The sequence below is a fragment of the Coregonus clupeaformis genome, unplaced genomic scaffold (assembly GCF_020615455.1).
Source record: "Coregonus clupeaformis isolate EN_2021a unplaced genomic scaffold, ASM2061545v1 scaf0502, whole genome shotgun sequence".
NCBI lineage: Eukaryota > Metazoa > Chordata > Actinopteri > Salmoniformes > Salmonidae > Coregonus > Coregonus clupeaformis.
In genome coordinates this window covers 188,112-214,511 of record NW_025533957.1, presented here as the reverse complement: position 1 = coordinate 214,511, position 26,400 = coordinate 188,112, and the positions used below count along the sequence as shown (strand labels likewise).

The window sequence follows — 26,400 nt, the reverse complement described above, 5'->3', positions numbered from 1 at the left end:
TTTACAGTGTCCCAGTCCTGTAGTTGAATACCTCTCTGAGTGGTTTACAGTGTCCCAGTCCTGTAGATGAATACCTCTCTGAGTGGTTTACAGTGTCTCAGTCCTGTAGATGAATACCTCTCTGAGTGGTTTACAGTGTCCCAGTCCTGTAGATGAATACCTCTCTGAGTGGTTTTACAGTGTCCCAGTCCTGTAGATGAATACCTCTCTGAGTGGTTTTACAGTGTCCCAGTCCTGTAGATGAATACCTCTCTGAGTGGTTCTACAGTGTCCCAGTCCTGTAGATGAATACCTCCCTGAGTGGTTTTACAGTGTCCCAGTCCTGTAGATGAATACCTCTCTGAGTGGTTTTACAGTGTCCCAGTCCTGTAGATGAATACCTCTCTGAGTGGTTTTACAGTGTCTCAGTCCTGTAGATGAATACCTCTCTGAGTGGTTTTACAGTGTCCCAGTCCTATAGATGAATACCTCTCTGAGTGGTTTTACAGTGTCCCAGTCCTGTAGATGAATACCTCTCTGAGTGGTTCTCCAGTGTCCCAGTCCTGTAGATGAATACCTCTCTGAGTGGTTCTCCAATGTTTCTCCACTGTGTTTAATCTACATGATATATCAGCTCTTACTGGTCAGAATTGAAGGAAAGATGGATGGCGCAAAACACAGGGAAATTCTTGAGGGAAACCTGTTTCAGTCTTCCAGAGATTTGAGACTGGGACGGCAGGTCAATGACCCTAAGCATACTGCTAAAGCAACACTTGAGTGGTTTAAGGGGAAACATTTAAATATCTTGGAATGGCCTAGTCAAAGCCCAGACCTCAATCCAATTGTGAATCTGTGGTATGAGTTGAAGATTGCTGTACACCAGCGGAACCCATCCAACTTGAAGGAGCTGGAGCAGTTTTGCGTTGAAGAATGGTCAAAAATCCCTTTTGAGCTTCCCATCCTCACCTGAACACTATTTTTACCTGTTTATTTATCTGTGTCACGATCGTCTAAGGAGGAGGACCAAGGCGCAGCGTGATGAGCGAATATACTATACTTTATTAAGTATCACACGATAAACAAAACAATAAACGATAACGTGACGTCCTAGGTCTAAACACAACCAACACGGAACAAGATCCCACAACTACTGTGGGAAAACAGTCTGTCTAAATGTGGTTCCCAATCAGAGACAACCAGCCACAGCTGACACTCGTTGCCTCTGATTGAGAACCACACTGGCCAACATAGAAATAGAACAACTAGAATCTACAACCTAAAACATAAACACATAGAATATACACACCCTGGCTCAACATATAGAGTCCCCAGAGCCAGGGTGTGACAATCTGCAGTGTTTTGTCTTTCACATCTTTTCTTTGGTGTGAATAAAACCTAAAACCTAATTCAGAAATGGTTTCACTTGCAATGACTTGTTATGTTTAAACCGTGATTTAAACTGAGACTCAGTGATATGACATGTAAGGCTGTGTGTCTGCCTGTATTCATATATGGACCTGATTTCCATTCAGACTGCTTTGTCCAGCCAAGTGGCACTTTGTGGGATACATTGAATGTAATGGAGTTGAAGTTGTGTTCCCAGCTGTCCACAGGATGGCGCCAGAGCAGCATAACTGGACGGGTGAGACATGAGTAATATACCAGGGAAATACACTATATATACAAAAGTATGTGGACAACCCTTCAAATTAGTTGATTCGGCTATTTCAGCCAAACCCGTTGCTGACAGGTGTATGAAATCGAGCACACAGCCATGCAATCTCCATAGACAAACATTGGCAGTAGAATGGCCTTACTGAAGTGCTCATTGACTTTCAACATGGCACCGTCATAGAATGCCACCTTTCCAACAAGTCACATTTCTGCCCTGCTAGAGCTGCCCCGGTCAACTGTAAGTGCTTTTATTGTGAAGTGGAAACGTCTAGGAGCAACAACGGCTCAGCCGTGAAGTTGTAGGCCACACAAGCTCACAGAACGGGACCGCTTAGTGTCTATGGAGATTGCATGGCTGTGTGCTCGATTTTATACACCTGTCAGCAACCGGTGTGGCTGAAATATCCAAATCCACTAATTTGAAAGGGTGTCCACATACTGCTGTATATATAGTGTATAGTTACACAGTGCTTTCGGAAAGTATTCAGACCCCTTGACTTTTTCCACATTTTGTTACGTTAAAGCCTTATTCTAAAATTGATTAAACAGTTTTTTTCCCTCATCAATCTACACACAACATCAAATAATGACAAAGTTATGGGTTTTTAGAACTCCTGTGTTGTCTTGGTTGTGTGCTTAGGCTCATTGTCCTGTTGGAAGGTGAACCATCACCCCAGTCTGAGGTCCAGTGCGCTCTGGAGAAGGTTTTCATCAAGGATCTCTCTGTACTTTGCTCTGTTCATCTTTCCCTCGATCCTGACTAGTCTCCCAGTCCCTGCCACTAAAAAACATCCACACAGCATGCTGCCACCACCATGTTTCACCGTAGTGATGGTGCCAGGTTTTCTCCAGACGTGACGCTTGGCATTCAGGCCAAAGAGATCAATCTTGGTTTCATCAGACCAGAGAATCTTGTTTCTCATGGTCTGAGAGTCTTTAGGTGCCTTTTGGCAAACTCCAAGCGGGCTGTCATGTGCCTTTTACTGAGGAGTGGCTTCCGTCTGGCCACTCTACAATAAAGACCTGATTGGTGGAGTGCTGCAGAGATGTCCTTCTGGAAGGTTCTCCCATATCCACAGAGGAACTCTGGAGCTCTGTCAGAGTGACCATCGGGTTCTTGGTCACCTCCTGACCAAGGCCCTTCTCCCCGATTGCTCAGTTTGGCCGGGCGGCAAGCTCTAGGAAGAATCTTGGTGGTTCCAAACTTATTCCATTTAAGAATGATGGAGGCCACTATGTTCTTGGGACCTTCAATGCTGCAGACATTTTTGGTACCCTTCCCTCGGCACAATCCTGTCTCGGAGCTCTACGGACAATTCCTTCGACCTCATGGCTTGGTTTTTGCTCTGACATGCACTGTCAACTGTGGGACCTTATATAGACAGGTGTGTGCCTTTCCAAATCATGTCCAATCAATTGAATTTACCACAGGTGGACTCCAATCAAGTTGTAGAAACATCTCAGGGATGATCAATGGAAACAGGATGCACATGAGCTCAATTTCGAATCTCATAGCAAAGGGTCTGAAAACTTCTGTAAATAAGGTATTTCTATATATTTGCAAACATGTCTGAAAACCTGTTTTCACTTTGTCATTATGGGGTATTGTGTGTAAATTGATGGGGAAAAATAACTAATTTAATCTATTTTAGAATAAGGCTGTAACTTAACAAAATGTGGGAAAAAAGTCAAGGGTCTGAATACTTTTTGAATGCACTGTAGATATGGTGTGGACTGTATACTCAATACAATCTAAATCTGATACCTCACTGTCTGTCTTGGACTGATACTGCTTTTAAACTGCTCTGGTCAGTCTACTCAAATATTTGGACTATACATTTTTATCTCTACAAGCAATACTTTGATAATTTGTCATTTCTAATAATGATACATCCATTTATGAATAGATAGAGCAGGTTTCAGGACACTGATTTAACTGAAAATGTTGAAAAAAATATACTGCCACTATTTTCACCACCAAAGAATAGCAGTGTGGTTTTAATATGATTTGACTCTTTGCAGGCTGTCAGGCTGTCTAGTCACAGAGGAAGGCTGTGCTTCTCTTATCTCAGCTCTGAGGTCAAACCCCTCACACCTGAGAGAGCTGGATCCGAGCTACAATCACCCAGGAGACTCAGGAGTCAGACTGCTCTCTGCTGGACTGGAGGATCCACACTGCAGACTGGAGAAACTCCAAGTATGTAGAGGGTTTATGTCAATGTTCATATCAGACATGTTGGAGTTATCAGGCTAGTTAAGACAAACATTCTGACCACCACTTGGACTAAGTTATGCGATGTCCGTCTCCAGTCCTTTTCTGCCGTCCATGACGATGTTAACTCCAGTGGTGGAAAAAGTACCCAATTGTCATACTTGAGTAAAAGTAAAGATACCTTAACAGAAAATGACTTAACTAAAAGTGAAGTAAAATACTACTTGAGTAAAAGTCTAAAAGTATTTGGTTTTAAATACACTTAAGTATCAAAAGTAAATGTAATTGCTATAATATACTAAAGTATCAAAAGTAAAAGTACAAGTATAAATCATTTCAAATTCCTTACATAAAGCAAACCAGATGAATTTCTTGTTTTTAAAATGTACGTTCAGCCAAGGCACACTCCAACACTCAGACAATTTACAAACGAAGCATTTGTGTTTAGTGAGTCCCCCAGATCAGAGGCAGTAGGGAGGTTCTCTTGATAAGGGTGTGAATTGGACCATTTTCTGTCCTGCTAAGCATTCAAAATGTAACGAGTACTTTTGGGTGTCAGGGAAAATGTATGGAGTAAAAAGTACATTATTTTCTTTAGGAATGTAGTGAAGTAAAAGTAAAAGTTGTCAAAAATATAAATAGTAAAGTCAAGCACAGATACCCCAAAAAACTACTTAAGTAGTACTTTTAAGTATTTTTACTTAAGTACTTTACACCACTTGTTAACTCTCTTTCTTAGCTAGCTAGACTATGCACTTGCCTCTGCTATCAATACACTGTGCTAACATTAGCCTATTCTGCACCACAGAAAATAACAGTTTTAAACAGTTGTAAAACCCACTTCTTCCAGACAGAATAGTTCCTGTAGATTCAGACTTACTCATCACCAATCTTTTGTTATGTCTCGTGGGTTTCATAACCACGTCTGTATAATAATTCAATAATTATGAGACAGGAGACAGGAATCAGTTCAACCATTTATCTGGAACGTGATCATCTCAATACATACAAACCCCCATGATGCTCTGCAGCACAACCCCAATATACAACAAATACATACATAGTAAATGGACACTAAACAAAACTCATAGAGGAATTTAAATGTTCAGTTGTAGAAAGTAGGGCCATGGGATAGGGTCAGAAAGGTCAGTATGTTTGATAACTGGTTACAGAGGTGACATAACAAGCATAAGGTCAATTATAACACAGTGAAGTAGAGGTGGGAGCTAAAAGCAGACATGGACAGTGAGACGGTGTGAGGAGGTCAGGGGTGAAACACTAGATATGGACAGGTTGAAATGGCAGGGTTGGTTGTGTTCAGTGTGTGTGTCCAATGTGTGTGTGTGTGTGTCCAGTGTATGTATGTGTGTCCAGTGTGTGTGTGTGTGTGTGTGTGTGTGTCCAGTGTGTGTTTGTCCAGTGTGTGTGTGTGTGTGTGTCCTGTGTGTGTGTGTGTTCAATGTGTGTGTGTCCAGTATGTGTGTGTGTTCAGTGTCAGTGTGTGTGTGTGTGTTCAGTGTGTGAGTGTGTGTATTTCCAGTGTGTGAGTGTGTGTGTTTCCAGTGTGTGTGTGTCCAGTGTGTGTCTGTCCAGTGTGTGTGTGTCCAGTGTGTGTGTGTGTGTGTGTGTGTGTGTGAGTCCTGTGTGTGTGTGTCCAGTGTGTGTGTGCGTTCAGTGTGTGTGTGTCCAATGTGTATGGATGTGTGTGTCCAGTGTGTGTGTGTGTGTGTGTGTGAATCCAGTGTGTGTGTATGTGTGTGTGTGTTTCCAGTGTGTGTGTGGATGCGTGTCCAGTTTGTGTGTGTGTCCAGTGTGTGTGTGTCCAGTGTGTGTGTGTGTGTCCAGTGTGTGTGTGTCCAGTGTGTGTGTGTGTGTTCAGTGTGTGTGTGTGTGTGTCCAGTGTGTGTGTGTGTTCAGCGTGTGTGTGTTCAGTGTGTGTGTGTATCCAGCGTGTATGTTTAGTGTGTGTGTTCAGCGTGTGTGTGTTCAGTGTGTGTGTGTGATCAGTGTGTGTGTGTCCATTGTGTTTGTGTATCCAGTGTGTGTGTCCAGTGTGTGTGTGTGTGTGTGTTCAGTGTGTGTGTGTGTGTGTGTGTGTGTCCAGTGTGTGTGTGTCCAGTGTGTGTGTCCTGTGTGTGTGTGTGTGTGTGTCAGGTGTGTGTGTCCAGTGTGTATGTGTGTGTGTGTCCAGTGTGTGTGTGTGTGTCCAGTGTGTGTGTGTGTCCAGTGTGTGTGTGTGTGTCAAGTGTGTGTGTGTGTCCTGTGTGTATGTGTGTGTATGTCCAGAGTGTGTGTGTCCAGCGTATGTGTGTGTGTCCAGTGTGTGTGTCCACTGTGTGTGTGTGTTTGTGTGTGTCCAGTGTGTGTGTGTCCAGTGTGTGTGTGTGTGTGTGTGTAAGTGTGTATGTGTGTGTGTCCAGTGTCTGTGTGTGTGTCCAGTGTGTGTGAGTGTGTGTGTCCAGTGTGTGTGTGTGTCCAGTGTGTGTGAGTGTGTGTGTGTCCTGTGTGTGTGTGTGTCAGGTGTGTGTGTGTCCAGTGTGTGTGTGTGTCCTGTGTGTGTGTGTGTCAGATGTGTGTGTTTCCAGTGTGTGTGTGTGTCCAGTGTGTATGTGTGTGGGTCCAGTGTGAGTGTGTGTGTGTGTGTGTGTGTGTCCAGCGTATGTGTGTGTGTCCAGTGTGTGTGTCCAGTGTGTATGTGTGTGTGTGTGTTTGTGTGTGTCCAGTGTGTGTGTGTGTGTGTCCAGTCTGTGTGTGTCCAGTGTGTGTGTGTGTGTGTGTGTGTGTGTGTGTGTGTGTGTCCAGTGTGTGTGAGTGTGTGTGTGTGTGTGTGTGTGTGTGTGTCCAGTGTGTGTGTGTGTCCTGTGTGTGTGTGTCAGGTGTGTGTGTGTGTGTGTGTGTGTGTGTGTGTGTGTGTGTCCAGTGTGTGTGTGTCCAGCGTATGTGTGTTTGTCCAGTGTGTGTGTGTCCAGTGTGTATGTGTGTGGGTCCAGTGTGAGTGTGTGTGTGTGTGTGTCCAGCGTATGTGTGTGTTTCCAGTGTGTGTGTCCAGTGTGTGTGTGTGTGTGTGTGTGTTTGTGTGTGTCCAGTGTGTGTGTGTGTGTGTGTGTGTGTGTGTGTGTGTGTGTGTGTTGCCAGTGTGTGTGAGTGTGTGTGTGTGTGTGTGTGTGTCCAGTGTGTGTGTGTGTCCTGTGTGTGTGTGTCAGGTGTGTGTGTGTGTGTGTGTGTGTGTGTGTCCAGTGTGTGTGTGTGCCTTGTGTGTGTTTCCTGTGTGTGTGTGTGTGTGTGTGTGTGTGTGTGTGTGTGTGTGTGTGTGTGTGTGTGTGTGTGTGTGTGTGTGTGTGTGTCAGTGTTACCATGGTTATTATTTACTGGGACACTGAGGAGTCAACATCCCAAACCCAAAACCCTGGATAGAGGGGCTCAGTGAATGTGGAGTGGAATGTGTTCAGGTGGGTCAGTGTGTCAGAGGAGACTCTGTAGAAGGACAGAGTGCCGGCTGGCCAGTCCAGATACACTCCTACTCTGTGGGAGCTGGAGGAGGGGACGTCTATGGTAGTGGACTTATTATTGTGCCTGGCATAGTAACTGTTGCCAGAGCAGATCAGACTCCAGGACTTGTCATTCCATCCAATCCCACAGTCATCACCCCATCCTCTCCTGCTGATTCCTTTATATGCCACTCCTATATCAGCCCCTCCCCCACTCCACTCTACCTCCCAGTAACAGAGCCCAGTCAGACCCTCTCTACACAGCACCTGTCTACATATCTCAAATCTCTCTGGGTGATCAGGATACGGCTGCTCCTCTCTCCTACATGTCACCTTTCTGTTCTCCTCAGACAGAGAGAGGAATCTGTTTACTGTGTTTAGGTCCAGTGTGAGATCACAGACATCTGATGGATGAAACCAGACACAATATTAGAAATCATCATCATTCACATTAGAATGTTAACTCACTTTTCACTAATTCATTTAATGTAGATGTTTCTAGGTATCAAAAGGAGAAGTTAAGGTAACTTGAGATTTGTTCAATGATCATATGTTATACTGTATGGTAATATAAAACACACTTATTCCCATTAATTACACACACACACACACACACCTGTATGCATGCATGAACACAGACACACATTTCTAAAGTAACACGAACACGCCACACACACACACAGACACACACACATTGTCAAAGCAACTCTTTGTAAACTTTGGTGTCCCTGATTTGTGCTTCTGTAGAACTACAGCTGATATTTAATATGACCAAGTAAGTAATGATGGTGGTCTTTGACTTTGACTTCACTTGAATTAAGACTTATTCTTAGTCATATTCTTCACAGCAGTCAACACTCACATTTTCTAAGTCCAGGTTTCATTGTGTTCTCTCCACCATGTTCCACACTGTAGCGGTAAGCAGAAGAACAGACAGTCATTGAGGGATACACCTGAACTCACTCACACACACACACACACACACACACACACACACACACACACACACACACACACACACACACACACACACACACACACAGTCTTTATATAACTTAGTCCAAGTGGTGGTCAGAATGTTTGTCTTAACTAGCCTGATAACTCCAACATGTCTGATATGAACATTGACATAAACCCTCTACATACTTGAGTTTCTCCAGTCTGCAGTGTGGATCCTCCAGTCCAGCAGAGAGCAGTCTGACTCCTGAGTCTCCTGGGTGATTGTAGCTCAGATCCAGCTCTCTCAGGTGTGAGGGGTTTGACCTCAGAGCTGAGATAAGAGAAGCACAGCCTTCCTCTGTGACTAGACAGCCTGACAGCCTGCAAAGAGTCAAATCATATTAAAACCACACTGCTATTCTTTGGTGGTGAAAATAGTGGCAGTATATTTTTTCAACATTTTCAGTTAAATCAGTGTCCTGAAACCTGCTCTATCTATTCATAAATGGATGTATCATTATTAGAAATGACAAATTATCAAAGTATTGCTTGTAGAGATAAAAATGTATAGTCCAAATATTTGAGTAGACTGACCAGAGCAGTTTAAAAAGCAGTATCAGTCCAAGACAGACAGTGAGGTATCAGATTTAGATTGTATTGAGTATACAGTCCACACCATATCTACAGTGCATTCAAAAAGTATTCAGACCCCTTGACTTTTTCCACATTTTGTTAAGTTACAGCCTTATTCTAAAATAGATTAAATTAGTTATTTTTCCCCATCAATTTACACACAATACCCCCATAATGACAAAGTGAAAACAGGTTTTCAGACATGTTTGCAAATATATAGAAATACCTTATTTACAGAAGTTTTCAGACCCTTTGCTATGAGATTCGAAATTGAGCTCATGTGCATCCTGTTTCCGTTGATCATCCCTGAGATGTTTCTACAACTTGATTGGATTCCACCTGTGGTAAATTCAATTGATTGGACATGATTTGGAAAGGCACACACCTGTCTATATAAGGTCCCACAGTTGACAGTGCATGTCAGAGCAAAAACCAAGCCATGAGGTCGAAGGAATTGTCCGTAGAGCTCCGAGACAGGATTGTGCCGAGGGGAAGGGTACCAAAAATGTCTGCAGCATTGAAGGTCCCAAGAACATAGTGGCCTCCATCATTCTTAAATGGAATAAGTTTGGAACCACCAAGATTCTTCCTAGAGCTTGCCTTCCGGCCAAACTGAGCAATCGGGGGAGAAGGGCCTTGGTCAGGAGGTGACCAAGAACCCGATGGTCACTCTGACAGAGCTCCAGAGTTCCTCTGTGGATATGGGAGAACCTTCCAGAAGGACATCTCTGCAGCACTCCACCAATCAGGTCTTTATTGTAGAGTGGCCAGACGGAAGCCACTCCTCAGTAAAAGGCACATGACAGCCCGCTTGGAGTTTGCCAAAAGGCACCTAAAGACTCTCAGACCATGAGAAACAAGATTCTCTGGTCTGATGAAACCAAGATTGATCTCTTTGGCCTGAATGCCAAGCGTCACGTCTGGAGAAAACCTGGCACCATCACTACGGTGAAACATGGTGGTGGCAGCATGCTGTGTGGATGTTTTTTAGTGGCAGGGACTGGGAGACTAGTCAGGATCGAGGGAAAGATGAACAGAGCAAAGTACAGAGAGATCCTTGATGAAAACCTGCTCCAGAGCGCACTGGACCTCAGACTGGGGTGAAGGTTCACCTTCCAACAGGACAATGAGCCTAAGCACACAACCAAGACAACACAGGAGTTCTAAAAACCCATAACTTTGTCATTATTTGATGTTGTGTGTAGATTGATGAGGGAAAAAACTGTTTAATCAATTTTAGAATAAGGCTTTAACGTAACAAAATGTGGAAAAAGTCAAGGGGTCTGAATACTTTCCGAAAGCACTGTGTAACTATACACTATATATACAGCAGTATGTGGACACCCTTTCAAATTAGTGGATTTGGATATTTCAGCCACACCGGTTGCTGACAGGTGTATAAAATCGAGCACACAGCCATGCAATCTCCATAGACACTAAGCGGTCCCGTTCTGTGAGCTTGTGTGGCCTACAACTTCACGGCTGAGCCGTTGTTGCTCCTAGACGTTTCCACTTCACAATAAAAGCACTTACAGTTGACCGGGGCAGCTCTAGCAGGGCAGAAATGTGACTTGTTGGAAAGGTGGCATTCTATGACGGTGCCATGTTGAAAGTCAATGAGCACTTCAGTAAGGCCATTCTACTGCCAATGTTTGTCTATGGAGATTGCATGGCTGTGTGCTCGATTTCATACACCTGTCAGCAACGGGTTTGGCTGAAATAGCCGAATCCACTAATTTGAAGGGTTGTCCACATACTTTTGTATATATAGTGTATTTCCTGGTATATTACTCATGTCTCACCCGTCCAGTTATGCTGCTCTGGCGCCATCCTGTGGACAGCTGGGAACACAACTTCAACTCCATTACATTCAATGTATCCCACAAAGTGCCACTTGGCTGGACAAAGCAGTCTGAATGGAAATCAGGTCCATATATGAATACAGGCAGACACACAGCCTTACATGTCATATCACTGAGTCTCAGTTTAAATCACGGTTTAAACATAACAAGTCATTGCAAGTGAAACCATTTCTGAATTAGGTTTTAGGTTTTATTCACACCAAAGAAAAGATGTGAAAGACAAAACACTGCAGATTGTCACACCCTGGCTCTGGGGACTCTATATGTTGAGCCAGGGGTGTGTATATTCTATGTGTTTATGTTTTAGGTTGTAGATTCTAGTTGTTCTATTTCTATGTTGGCCGAGTGTGGTTCTCAATCAGAGGCAACGAGTGTCAGCTGTGGCTGGTTGTCTCTGATTGGGAACCACATTTAGACAGGCTGTTTTCCCACAGTAGTTGTGGGATCTTGTTCCGTGTTGGTTGTGTTTAGACCTAGGACGTCACGTTATCGTTTATTGTTTTGTTTATCGTGTGATACTTAATAAAGTATAGTATATTCGCTCATCACGCTGCGCCTTGGTCCTCCTGCTTAGACGATCGTGACACAGATAAATAAACAGGTAAAAATAGTGTTCAGGTGAGGATGGGAAGCTCAAAAAGGGATTTTTGACCATTCTTCAACGCAAAACTGCTCCAGCTCCTTCAAGTTGGATGGGTTCCGCTGGTGTACAGCAATCTTCAACTCATACCACAGATTCACAATTGGATTGAGGTCTGGGCTTTGACTAGGCCATTCCAAGATATTTAAATGTTTCCCCTTAAACCACTCAAGTGTTGCTTTAGCAGTATGCTTAGGGTCATTGACCTGCCGTCCCAGTCTCAAATCTCTGGAAGACTGAAACAGGTTTCCCTCAAGAATTTCCCCTGTGTTTTGCGCCATCCATCTTTCCTTCAATTCTGACCAGTAAGAGCTGATATATCATGTAGATTAAACACAGTGGAGAAACATTGGAGAACCACTCAGAGAGGTATTCATCTACAGGACTGGGACACTGGAGAACCACTCAGAGAGGTATTCATCTATAGGACTGAGACACTGTAAAACCACTCAGAGAGGTATTCATCTATAGGACTGGGACACTGTAAAACCACTCAGAGAGGTATTCATCTACAGGACTGAGACACTGTAAAACCACTCAGAGAGGTATTCATCTACAGGACTGGGACACTGTAAAACCACTCAGAGAGGTATTCATCTACAGGACTGGGACACTGTAAAACCACTCAGGGAGGTATTCATCTACAGGACTGGGACACTGTAGAACCACTCAGAGAGGTATTCATCTACAGGACTGGGACACTGTAAAACCACTCAGAGAGGTATTCATCTACAGGACTGGGACACTGTAAAACCACTCAGAGAGGTATTCATCTCACAGGACTGGGACACTGTAAACCACTCAGAGAGGTATTCATCTACAGGACTGAGACACTGTAAACCACTCAGAGAGGTATTCATCTACAGGACTGGGACACTGTAAACCACTCAGAGAGGTATTCAACTACAGGACTGGGACACTGTAAAACCACTCAGAGAGGTATTCATCTACAGGACTGAGACACTGTGAAACCACTCAGAGAGGTATTCATCTACAGGACTGAGACACTGTAAAACCACTCAGAGAGGTATTCATCTACAGGACTGAGACACTGTAGAACCACTCAGAGAGGTATTCATCTACAGGACTGGGACACTGTAAAACCACTCAGAGAGGTATTCATCTACAGGACGGAGACACTGTAGAACCACTCAGAGAGGTATTCATCTACAGGACTGGGACACTGTAGAACCACTCAGAGAGGTATTCATCTACTGGACTGAGACACTGTAAAACCACTCAGAGAGGTATTCATCTACAGGACGGACACACTGTAATATCACTCAGAGAGGTATTCATCTACAGGACTGAGACACTGTAAAACCACTCAGAGAGGTATTCATCTACAGGACTGAGACACTTTAAAACCACTCAGAGAGGTATTCATCTACAGGACTGGGACACTGTAAAACCACTCAGAGAGGTATTCATCTACAGGACTGGGACACTGTAAAACCACTCAGAGAGGTATTCATCTACAGGACTGAGACACTGTAAAACCACTCAGAGAGGTATTCATCTACAGGACTGAGACACTGTAAAACCACTCAGAGAGGTATTCATCTACAGGACTGAGACACTGTAAAACCACTCAGAGAGGTATTCATCTACAGGACTGGGTGGGTATTATTAGTCTGTTCTGAGTAGAAATGGATATAAACAGTGATTAAAACATAAAAACAGCGAGTTTAGTGCCCAGATTCTGACACTTATCTCCAAGAAGATAATTCCCATTTATAGTTATTTTGATACTACACGCAAAGGGGTTCTTCGTTTGTCCCCATAGGAAAACCCTTTTTTGTTTCAGGTAGAACCCTTGGGTGGTGAAAAAGGTTCTACTTAGAACCTTTTAGTGGTGAAAGGGTTCCACTTGTAACAAAAAATGTATGAAATACTGTGGGGTTTAATAATGATCCAGGGTGATTTCTGATACTACTGATCATCATTACTGTATGAAATACTATGGGGTTTAATAATGATCCAGGGTGATTTCTGATACTACTGATCAACATTACTGTATGAAATACTATGGGGTTTAATAATGATCCAGGGTGATTTCTCATACTACTGATCATCATTACTGTATGAAATACTATGGGGTTTAATAATGATCCAGGGTGATTTCTGATACTACTGATCATCATTACTGTATGAAATACTATGGGGTTTAATAATGATCCAGGGTGATTTCTGATACTACTGATCATCATTACTGTATGAAATACTATGGGGTTTAATAATGATCCAGGGTGATTTCTGATACTACTGATCATCATTACTGTATGAAATACTATGGGGTTTAATAATGATCCAGGGTGATTTATGATACTACTGATCATCATTACTGTATGAAATACTATGGGGGTTTAATAATGATCCAGGGTGATTTCTGATACTACTGATCATCATTACTGTATGAAATACTATGGGGGTTTAATAATGATCCAGGGTGATTTCTGATACTACTGATCATCATTACTGTATGAAATACTATGGGGTTTAATAATGATCCAGGGTGATTTCTGATACTACTGATCATCATTACTGTATGAAATACTATGGGGTTTAATAATGATCCAGGGTGATTTCTAATACTACTGATCATCATTACTGTATGAAATACTATGGGGTTTAATAATGATCCAGGGTGATTTCTGATACTACTGATCATCATTACTGTATGAAATACTATGGGGTTTAATAATGATCCAGGGTGATTTCTGATACTACTGATCATCATTACTGTATGAAATACTATGGGGTTTAATAATGATCCAGGGTGATTTCTGATACTACTGATCATCATTACTGTATGAAATACTATGGGGTTTAATAATGATCCAGGGTGATTTCTCATACTACTGATCATCATTACTGTATGAAATACTATGGGGTTTAATAATGATCCAGGGTGATTTCTAATACTACTGATCATCATTACTGTATGAAATACTATGGGGTTTAATAATGATCCGGGGTGATTTCTCATACTACTGATCATCATACTACTCAAAAACTGCATTGTTGGTTAAGGGCTTGTAGGCAAGCATTTCACTGTAACCTGGGTTTGCTTCCCTGCCCCGCCGTTTGCTACAGAAGTGGGATGGTGGCCATGAGGCCATCAGAAAGCCGGGACGTGTGAGGGGGCTGAGTAGTGCCTTTGATGTCGAAAATTGTATTTGTCGTCAGTGAAACAAAAATTACTTTCAGAGTTATTGTCGAATTAAGATATACTTTATTACACAGATAATAGAGCCGAGGTGGTCTGCAGAGCATCTCACTTTCCACTCCTGAGTCAGCTCTCAGTTTATATACAGTTTCATCCTTACTCATTTTACATACATTTTAGCTTAATCCCTCCCTGTTTGGTTCCTCCACCATTGTCTCCAGTTTTCACCTCTTGACCGCTCCGCCCACTTCCTTATTTTATAATAATGGCGGTATCTGACTTCTCTCCCTTCTAATTCAGTGTCTGGAAACATTAGTGGCGGAACCAAGGCCTGTCCTGTAAAAATAACAGCCCTGTCCTGTAGAAATAACAGCCCTGTCCTGTAAAAATAACAGCCCTGTCATGTAAAAATAACAGCCCTTTCTGTAGAAATAACAGCCCTGTCCTGTAGAAATAACAGCCCTGTCCTGTAGAAATAACAGCCCTGTCCTGTAGAAATAACAGCCCTGTCCTGTAGAAATAACAGCCCTGTCCTGTAAAAATAACAGCCCTGTCATGTAAAAATAACAGCCTTGTCATGTAAAAATAACAGCCCTGTCATGTAAAAATAACAGCCCTGTCCTGTAGAAATAACAGCCCTGTCCTGTAGAAATAACAGCCCTGTCCTGTAGAAATAACATCCCTGTCCTGTAGAAATAACAGCCCTGTCCTTCCTGTAGAAATAACAGAGCCATTTCCTGGCTCCATTCTGACCCCCTAATTGATTCCCATACCTATCAATCGGTACTTAAACATGGCTTAAACATGGCAGGTCCATAATCAATTTCTCAATCATATACAGTTCCCACACATAGCAGGCAGTTCTCACACATTGCAGGCATTCTTCCAAGCCTCTTCCTTCTGTACCACTCAGTCCCAACACCTGTCATGCTGTGATTAACCATGTTTAACTTATAGTCTGAACTATGTTTAACCCCTGGCTCCGTTCCAGGAATATGCCTAAGGAGGGAGGCAAAGGGCAACAGTCTGGTTTCAGTCACTGATAAGGCAGGACAGCCATGGATTAGGGAGGAGCGAGGAATTTGACCCGAAGTCAGATCAGATGACGAGAGAAGAAACTTCCACGCCCACGAAGGTTATAGCATCAGGCAGGGCCATGACTACACCAGCGAGAGGAACCAATGAAGTTCCTGCCTAGCAACAGAGATGTAACTATGTTTAACCCTGGCTCCGTGCTTGTCATGTTGTGATTAACTGTTTAACTTATAGTCTACTGAGTCTAAAAGGATTGAACTATAGTCTACTGAAAAATCCCCAATAGGTTCCTGTTTTGGAGGGGGCTGTGTAGTGAGCCACGTTACAATTCCCACCATGTGGGTTAACCCTATTGCCATGTGTAGGGTGTTTGCCTTTCTCGCCAGCGACCCGGGTTCACTTCCCTGCCCCGCTGTTTGCTACAATATTAATATCATAGACTACCTGTTGAACAAAGAGACTCAATAGAATGAGATAAAGGATTTTAGGATAATATAAATAAGTATCAATTTAGAGTTGTCTTTTAGGTTCAGCCTTGTAGCTGCTTTTATCAATTGGCTGAAATGTAACAAATGACATGGCCTCCGAGTTGGGAGATAACCAGGCCCAGTTTAAATCACCATGACAACCATTTCATTATTCATTATATTCATTATATATAACTTATGCATGAGGACTATGGCTCAGAGTACAGGCCTGAGTCGTGCCTGGCAATGCTACAGAATCCTTCTCTGATGCGCTCTGCCTACTAAATCTACTGCATAGTTAGTTTTGTATACTAAGTCTTGCATAGTTTGCTTTATTTCAGTATGTTGGACTGAAAGTGGCTAATATTGTGTTGATTCCATCAGAATTCCCACAGTAGAGGCAAATGTTAATAGTGTTAACTAATCGGAAAACTATCAAGTTGGAGAGAACATTGCTCATGAGTTGAAATTCTAATTGGCCACATCCCGCAGGAATATGAATTTGAGTAACAGAAAGTCGAATTTAATTCAGTGCAACCAAAGATTATGGATACACTGACAAGATACGTCTCTCTGCCCTCACAATGGGTGTTGTTGTCCACAAAGCTCCCGCCTATCCTTTCTTTGGATTGGTTCCAACCGCCGTGTCTTTGTGAGATGCAGGGTAGGTGAACGGATGATCTCTGCATGTGTGGTTCCCACCGTGAAGCATGGAGGAGGAGGTGTGATGGTGTGATGGTGTGGGGGTGCTTTGCTAGTGACACTGTCTGTGATTTATTTAGAATTCAAGGCACACTTAACCAGCATGGCTACCACAGCATTCTGCAGCGATACGCCATCCCATCTGGTTTGCGCTTAGTGGGACTACCATTTGTTTTACAACAGGACACTGACCCAACACACCCCCAGGCTGTGTAAGGTCTATTTGACCAAAAAGGAGAGTAATGGAGTGCTGCATCAGATGACCTGGCCTCCACAATCACCCGACCTCAACCCGTTTGAGATTGTTTGGGATGAGTTGGACCGCAGAGTGAAGGAAAAGCAGCCAACAAGTGCTCAGCATATGTGAGAACTGCTTCAAGACTGTTGGAAAAGCATTCCAGGTGAAGCTGGTTGAGAGAATGCCAAGAATGTGCAATGCTGTCATCAAGGCAAAAGGTGGCTATTTGAAGAATCTCAAATAAAATATATTTTGATATGTTGAACACTTTTTTTGGTTACTACATGATTCCATATGCGTTATTTCATAGTTTTGATGTCTTCACTATTATTCTACAATGTAAAGAAATTGTAAAAATTAAGAAAAACCCTTGAATGAGTAGGTGTGAAGCTGGTTGAGAGAATGCCAAGAGTGTGTAAAGCTGTTATGAAGGCAAAGGGTTGCTAAAAACACTTTTTTCGTTACTACATGATTCCATATGTGTTATTTCATCGTTTTTATGTCTTCACTATTATTCGACATTATGTCCATCAACTGTAAACATGGAATGCAACAGAACCAGTTACAACTGAAGTATCTGATCATCAATGAATTCGAGAAAAAGTTATTCATTTTTCAACACAGCAGCCGCAAATCATCAGGTGGGCAAATGTGCACTTGTAAATTATTTTGGGGGAAACTATCATTTTCTAATGTATTCTATTTCATTCCATGATATTGTTGTTACAAAATAGATTTGTGTTGACTGTGATTAGGGCGTGGAATACACTAGCCTCTGCTAGGCTAAATTAACAAACCAGGCATTTATAACTCACCACATGATCCTCAAACCAAAGACTGGCCAAACTCGTGTTTCTAAAAAGTAAATTCAAAGGCACTGTATAGCTTAATAAGGCATGCATTTTATACAGCCTAAATCCTCAATTTATAGGCGTGTTGTTGAAGTGCTGTTGTTCATGTGTTGTTGAAATGCTGAATGCTCCTGCCAGCATGCAGCATGTGACCAATGCTACATGCCATGACTAGGAGGCTACCAGCCGGTTCCTCAACCCTGCACCTTAGAGGCTGCCGCCCGATATACACAGACATGGAATCACTGGCCACATTAATAATGGAACACTACCACCCGGTTCCTCAACCCTGCACCTTAGAGGCTGCCGCCCGATATACACAGACATGGAATCACTGGCCACATTAATAATGGAACACTACCAGCCGGTTCCTCAACCCTGCACCTTAGAGGCTGCCGCCCGATATACACAGACATGGAATCACTGGCCACATTAATAATGGAACACTACCACCCGGTTCCTCAACCCTGCACCTTAGAGGCTGCCGCCCGATATACAGTGGGGAAAAAAAGTATTTAGTCAGCCACCAATTGTGCAAGTTCTCCCACTTAAAAAGATGAGAGAGGCCTGTAATTTTCATCATAGGTACACGTCAACTATGACAGACAAAATGAGAAAAAGAAATCCAGAAAATTACATTGTAGGATTTTTTATGAATTTATTTGCAAATTATGGTCGAAAATAAGTATTTGGTCAATAACAAAAGTTTCTCAATACTTTGTTTTATACCCTTTGTTGGCAATGACACAGATCAAAGGTTTTCTGTAAGTCTTCACAAGGTTTTCACACACTGTTGCTGGTATTTTGGCCCATTCCTCCATGCAGATCTCCTCTAGAGCAGTGATGTTTTGGGGCTGTCGCTGGGCAACACAGACTTTCAACTCCCTCCAAAGATTTTCTATGGGGTTGAGATCTGGAGACTGGCTAGGCCACTCCAAGACCTTGAAATGCCACTCCTTCGTTGCCCGGGTGGTGTGTTTGGGATCATTGTCATGCTGAAAGACACAGCCACGTTTCATCTTCAATGCCCTTGCTGATGGAAGGAGGTTTCACTCAAAATCTCACGATACATGGCCCCATTCATTCTTTCCTTTACACGGATCAGTCGTCCTGGTCCCTTTGCAGAAAAACAGCCCCAAAGCATGATGTTTCCACCCCCATGCTTCACAGTAGGTATGGTGTTCTTTGGATGCAACTCAGCATTCTTTGTCCTCCAAACACGATGAGTTGAGTTTTTACCAAAAAGTTATATTTTGGTTTCATCTGACCATATGACATTCTCCCAATCTTCTTCTGGATCATTCAAATGCACTCTAGCAAACTTCAGACGGGCCTGGACATGTACTGGCTTAAGCAGGGGGACACATCTGGCACTGTAGAATTTGAAAATCCTGGCGGCGTAGTGTGTTACTGATGGTAGGCTTTGTTACTTTGGTCCCAGCTCTCTGCAGGTCATTCACTAGGTCCCCCCGTGTGGTTCTGGGATTTTTGCTCACCGTTCTTGTGATCATTTTGACCCCACAGGGTGAGATCTTGCGTGGAGCCCCAGATCGAGGGAGATTATCAGTGGTCTTGTATGTCTTCCATTTCCTAATAATTGCTCTCACAGTTGATTTCTTCAAACCAAGCTGCTTACCTATTGCAGATTCAGTCTTCCCAGCCTGGTGCAGGTCTACAATTTTGTTTCTGGTGTCCTTTGACAGCTCTTTGGACTTGGCCATAGTGGAGTTTGGAGTGTGAGTGTTTGAGCTTGTGGACAGGTGTCTTTTATACTGATAACAAGTTCAAACAGGTGCCATTAATACAGGTAACGAGTGGAGGACAGAGGAGCCTCTTAAAGAAGAAGTTACAGGTCTGTGAGAGCCAGAAATCTTGCTTGTTTGTAGGTGACCAAATACTTATTTTCCACCATAATTTGCAACTAAATTCATTGAAAATCCTACAATGTGATTTTCTGGATTTCTTTTCCTCAATTTGTCTGTCATAGTTGACGTGTACCTATGATGAAAATTACAGGCCTCTCTCATCTTTTTAAGTGTGAGAACTTGCACAATTGGTGGCTGATTAAATACTTTTTCCCCCCACTGTACATAGACATGGAATCACTGGCGACATTAATAATGGAACACTAGCCACTTTAATAATGTTTACATACTGCTTTACTCATCTCATATGTATATACTGTATTCTATTCTATTCTACTGTATTTTAGTCTATGCCACTCCGACATTGCTCGTCCTAATATTTATATATTTCTTAATTCCATTCTTCTACTTTTAGATTAGTGTGTACTGTGGTGAATTGTTAAATACTACTGCACTGTTGGAGCTAGAAATACAAGCATTTCGCTACACCCGCAATAACATCTGCTAAATATGTGCATGTGACCAATACAATTTTATTTGGATTTTATTTGAAATGCTTCACAATTGATTTCTTAAATGGCAGGCTATAGCCTTGGAATAATAGTAATAATACAGCCTAAATAATTAATTTTCGTTCCTTAGGCTACCTGGCTGGCTCCTGACTCATTTAGAGTTAGTATGTTGTTTAACAGCAGGTTGAAATGTCGAACATCAATTGATGGTGACAGAATCACACATTGCTTAAGTAAAGTCAATTTTGTTTATCCTATAAAATGTTGTGCAGCCTCTGAATATCATAGACAAATCAAAGATGTCCAATATGCATCGGTCACGTCTTTCGCCTGCATTTTACAGCTTGTTTCTGGCATATAGATCGCTTTATATAATCAGCCATTTTCTTTAACAAAAGCCACAATACCCTCACATACCCCCTCAATTAGAGCCCTGGTTTTAACTTAACACACCAAGTTCTTCACTGACACTGAGATATTTAAGGAGTGCATGGTGATTAGGGTTGAATAGCGGGAACCGGGTTACCGAGATCTACCGTTCAAACCCACTACCGTTCAAACCCACAAACCGGTCGATTATAATACATTGTTTATATTAACAGCAAAATGTAAAATGGAACTGTTAAATTATATGCAATGTCTAAATCTGTCTTATCGACGGCCTTGTCTCTGCTATCTGCATGATCAATCATCAACCCTCCGGGTGGGGACAGAGCACCTCTCAGGATGGAGCGCAGGACAATGCATGTAGACCTACCATCTCATCATGGTAACTGTTGCTACGGTAACATAAGGACAGAATGAGAGTCTAATTTACACATCTACATCAATTTTTTTATTGTAAAGATACTTATATTTTTATTTATTGCAGCGGCAGAGTTTTAAAACAGCCTATCACTTGAATATCGTTGCTTTAAATCAATGCACATGCCAGCACTCTCTTGCAGTCTTTCTCTCAAAAATATAAATGCAACAGCAAACTATTTCAAAGATTTTACTGAGTTACAGTTCATATAAGGAAATCAGTCAACTGAATTAAATGCATTATACACCCCCGGGAATAATATGATACTTTAAAAACTTTTTCTGACAAGTGACCACTTAGAAATGTTCATTTTCACGTTTTAATAAATTATTTTGAATGTTTGGGAATGATGTGTACTAACGCTATAGCAGTCAGGAGCAAGCCAGAAAGCGGCCGTGCGTTTGGACAATGAATAGACACTGCAGGAAATAAAACCAAATAAAACCATCTGTCTAGCACATTTCTCCTATTTGTCTGCCTCTTCAGTCCAGGGTGCATTGCATGGTGCCGTTGCCAGAGATATTAGAGAAAACAGATATGAATCACATTGGGCAATGCACGTCGGAGAGTATAACGCTCCACCCCCAGCAGACTGTCGACCAATCCCGTTGAAGTTGTCATGCAGCGTCAACGCGGTTGCTAAACTAATCGTCGCGCAATCCCTTCTCAAAGTCAGGGTATGAGTCGAGAAACGGCCTATTTTCCTCGAAAGTACATAATGTGACGATTCCAAAGCTATACAATATTACAGATATAAAGAGATCAATTATATCATAACTCGGAAAAGATTTGTAATGTTGTACCTTGTTGACGAAATTCGTGCTAATGTTTTTATTTTTTTAGCTAGCACTCAATTGCCTCCCATTCACTCCTTGAAGGAGAGCTCTCCTTGTCCCAGAATCGCCCAGAATGCACCGCGCGGCCCATGGACGTAGCATGGGCAATGTACACAATAGGCGTTAACAGGAGTCCAATGGAGTTTCCCCAATCTCCTCAAAAGTATCTCTGCCGTTGTGAACGTCAGACTCCACTCTGTGAGGCACATCCATCTGCAGGTTGAACATGGTGAGATTGTAGACCCCTAAATTGATAGTGCAGTTTGTTTAGGCGACTTTACAGCTAACTAGCTACTTCACATGCTGATATTGTATTTGGTATTAATGTGTGTAGCTACGTTTGCTTGCTTGCTTGGCGCGGCGGTCCTTCGTGGGCAAATTTTGTCATCAAACTTTGTCATCAAAGTGTGTCATTCTCTGGATTTATGGTGCTTTCAAGACAACTGGGAACTCAGAAAAAAACAAGGTCGAATCATGAGGTTAGTGACTTTCAGGTCGGAGCTCTAGAAAGAGGCCCAAGTTCCCGACTTAGAATTACAAGTTGGACGACTGTTCAAAACGTATTTTCCCAGTCGGAGCTCGTTTTTTTCAGAGTTCCCAGTTGTCTCGAACTCACTGAAGTCTGAGATTTCCAAGTTCCGAGTTTCCAGTTGTTTTGAAAGCGACAGAAGTCATGCTGGATTGACAGCATGGCCAATGTTGAAAGTTTATCCTTTTAAGCTTGGAAAAGAGACCCTTAAACCCAGACGTGGACCACACATCCACTCCACTGAATAGCAGGCTAGTGATCGCTTTGCAATGCTTGCAGTTAGCCACTGATTCCTTCCAAACCACTCGTTGTTGAATTTGCGATTTCCAACTTGTTGTGTTATGTTTATGTCCAATGGCCGATGAGCACTGATACGTTTTATCTATAATTTCCCTCCATAATTTCTCTTCATGTGAAAAGGTTTGAAAAGGATTTGCCAGTAGATTGTCGACTTGATTCATGATGATGACTGCTAGCTTCCTAGTATGATGTTGATAGGATCAGTCCAATCAAAGCTACTGTAGATATAACGTGATTTGACGTCATTTTATCTGTGGCCAATGACCTTGAGCCTTCTGGGATGGGCACTTCTAATGTAATTCTATGGCAGCACCCAGGAGCTTGAATTTTCGAGCTCTCCCCTGTAGATTTTACGGTGACGTAGAGTCTCCATGAGTGACAGAACACTGAGCCAATCACGGCGCAACTAGAGAACATTACCAACACCTACGCTCCGTATTTTCCGCTGGCTGCCCAACCACCACAGAAAGCACTGAGCTAGGCTGAAACACCTGCATTTTGGAGCTGCCTTACTCAAGAAAGCAAAAAAGAGACAATGTTTGTATGCGGCTTTATTAACTCAATTTGTATTTTTTAATTTTTTACATTGTTTGCAAACTGATATCTGACACGTGTTAATGCCAAAATAACAAGCAAAACTGGCTCTTTTTTTAAAGCTAAACTGGTGGGGCTCAAAACAGCTCTGCCCCACCTGCCCTGAATGAAGGGTCGCCTCTGAGCAGTGTGATTTTGAAATAATGTTTAACTCTCTGCAGGTTGTCGCTCTGTGCAGTCGAAGAGGAAGGCTGTGTTTCTCTGGTCTCAGCTCTGAGGTCAAACCCCTCACACCTGAGAGAGCTGGATCTGAGTAACAATCGCACAGGAGACTCAGGAGTCAGACTGCTCTCTGTTGGACTGGAGGATCCACACTGGAGACTGGAGAAACTCAAGTATGTAGAGGGTTTGTGTCAATCTGTGTTGATGATTGACTTGCTGTAATAGAGCTTGAGACCACCTGAGTTGAGGGACAAGGACTGGATTGATCACAGTAGACCACCTGAGTGGAGGGACAAGGACTGGATTGATCACAGTAGACCACCTGAGTGGAGGGACAAGGACTGGATTGATCAGAGTAGACCACCTGAGTGGAGGGACAAGGACTGGATTGATCACAGTAGACCACCTGAGTGGAGGGACAAGGACTGGATTGATCACAGTAGACCACCTGAGTGGAGGGACAAGGACTGGATTGATCAGAGTAGACCACCTGAGTGGAGGGACAAGGACTGGATTGATCAGAGTAGACCACCTGAGTGGAGGGACAAGGACTGGATTGATCACAGTAGACCACCTGAGTGGAGGGACAAGGACTGGATTGATCACAGTAGACCACCTGAGTGGAGGGACAAGGACTGGATTGATCAGAGTAGACCACCTGAGTGGAGGGACAAGGACTGGATGGATCACAGTAGCATAGCGCTACCACCATCTTTGCATTAACCAGTAGGGGCCGGCGTCAGAGGTCTGAACACACCAACACACAACCACCTGAGGAAAACATTGTAATACTTTATTACAATCAAGTTCATAGGATAATGTGGATAAGATGTGAGGTGGCCTACAAAATGGATGTAGTCTATGACTCAACCTGAGCATCAGTAGGCTATGTGATTCAACCTGAGCATCAGTAGGCTATGTGATTCAACCTGAGCATCAGTAGGCTATGTGATTCAACAGTAGGCTATGTGTTCAACCTGAGCATGAGTAGGCTATGTGATTCAACCTGAGCATCAGTAGGCTATGTGATTCAACCTGAGTATCAGTAGGCTATGTGATTCAACCTGAGCATCAGTAGGCTATGTGATTCAACCTGAGTATCAGTAGGCTATGTGATTCAACCTGAGCATCAGTAGGCTATGTGATTCAACCTGAGCATCAGTAGGCTATGTGATTCAACCTGAGCATCAGTAGGTTATGTGATTCAACCTGAGCATCAGTAGGTTATGTGATTCAACCTGAGCATCAGTAGGCTATGTGACTCAACCTGAGCATCAGTAGGCTATGTGATTCAACCTGAGCATCAGTAGGCTATGTGATTCAACCTGAGCATCAGTAGGCTATGTGATTCAACCTGAGCATCAGTAGGCTATGTGATTCAACCTGAGCATCAGTAGGCTATGTGATTCAACCTGAACATCAGTAGGCTATGTGATTCAACCTGAGCATCAGTAGGCTATGTGATTCAACCTGAGCATCAGTAGGCTATGTGATTCAACCTGAGCATCAGTAGGCTATGTGATTCAACCTGAGCATCAGTAGGCTATGTGATTCAACCTGAGCATCAGTAGGCCATGTGATTCAACCTGAGCATCAGTAGGCTATGTGATTCAACCTGAGCATCAGTAGGCTATGTGATTCAACCTGAGCATCAGTAGGCTATGTGATTCAACCTGAGCATCAGTAGGAATAAACAAGCTCTGTGTTATAATGAAAGGCTTTGAGCGTCATTACGCACTAAAGTGATACTCTGCAAACGTGAATTCCTGCTAACAGGGAACATTAGCCCAATACACATGGTCAAAGACGCACATCATAGTGATACAGTCATATAGGACCCAGCCCACTTTAAGATACAGTCATATAGGACCCAGCCCACTTTAAGATACAGTCATATAGGACCCAGCCCACTTTAAGATACAGTCATATAGGACCCAGCCCACTTTAAGATACAGTCCTATAGGACCCAGCCCACTTTAAGATACAGTCATATAGGACCCAGCCCACTTTAAGATACAGTCCTATAGGACCCAGCCCACTTTAAGATACAGTCCTATAGGACCCAGCCCACTTTAAGATACAGTCCTATAGGACCCAGCCCACTTTAAGATACAGTCATATAGGACCCAGCACACTTTAAGATACAGTCCTATAGGACCCAGCCCACTTTAAGATACAGTCATATGGACCCAGCACACTTTAAGATACAGTCCTATAGGACCCAGCCCACTTTAAGATACAGTCCTATAGGACCCAGCCCACTTTAAGATACAGTCCTATAGGACCCAGCCCACTTTAAGATACAGTCATATAGGACCCAGCACACTTTAAGATACAGTCATATAGGACCCAGCCCACTTTAAGATACAGTCATATAGGACCCAGCCCACTTTAAGATACAGTCCTATAGGACCCAGCCCACTTTAAGATACAGTCCTATAGGACCCAGCCCACTTTAAGATACAGTCCTATAGGACCCAGCCCACTTTAAGATACAGTCATATAGGACCCAGCACACTTTAAGATACAGTCCTATAGGACCCAGCCCACTTTAAGATACAGTCATATAGGACCCAGCACACTTTAAGATACAGTCATATAGGACCCAGCCCACTTTAAGATACAGTCCTATAGGACCCAGCCCACTTTAAGATACAGTCCTATAGGACCCAGCCCACTTTAAGATACAGTCATATAGGACCCAGCCCACTTTAAGATACAGTCATATAGGACCCAGCCCACTTTAAGATACAGTCATATAGGACCCAGCCCACTTTAAGATACAGTCCTATAGGACCCAGCCCACTTTAAGATACAGTCCTATAGGACCCAGCCCACTTTAAGATACAGTCATATAGGACCCAGCCCACTTTAAGATACAGTCCTGGACCCAGCCCACTTTAAGATA

General features: G+C 42.9%; 1 pseudogene; it reads left to right on the top strand.

The window, feature by feature from the left end:
* Positions 1–1,593: 1,593 nt before the first annotated feature.
* The window catches only part of LOC123484938, a 28,374-nt pseudogene continuing 3,567 nt past the window's right edge, over positions 1,594–26,400 (top strand).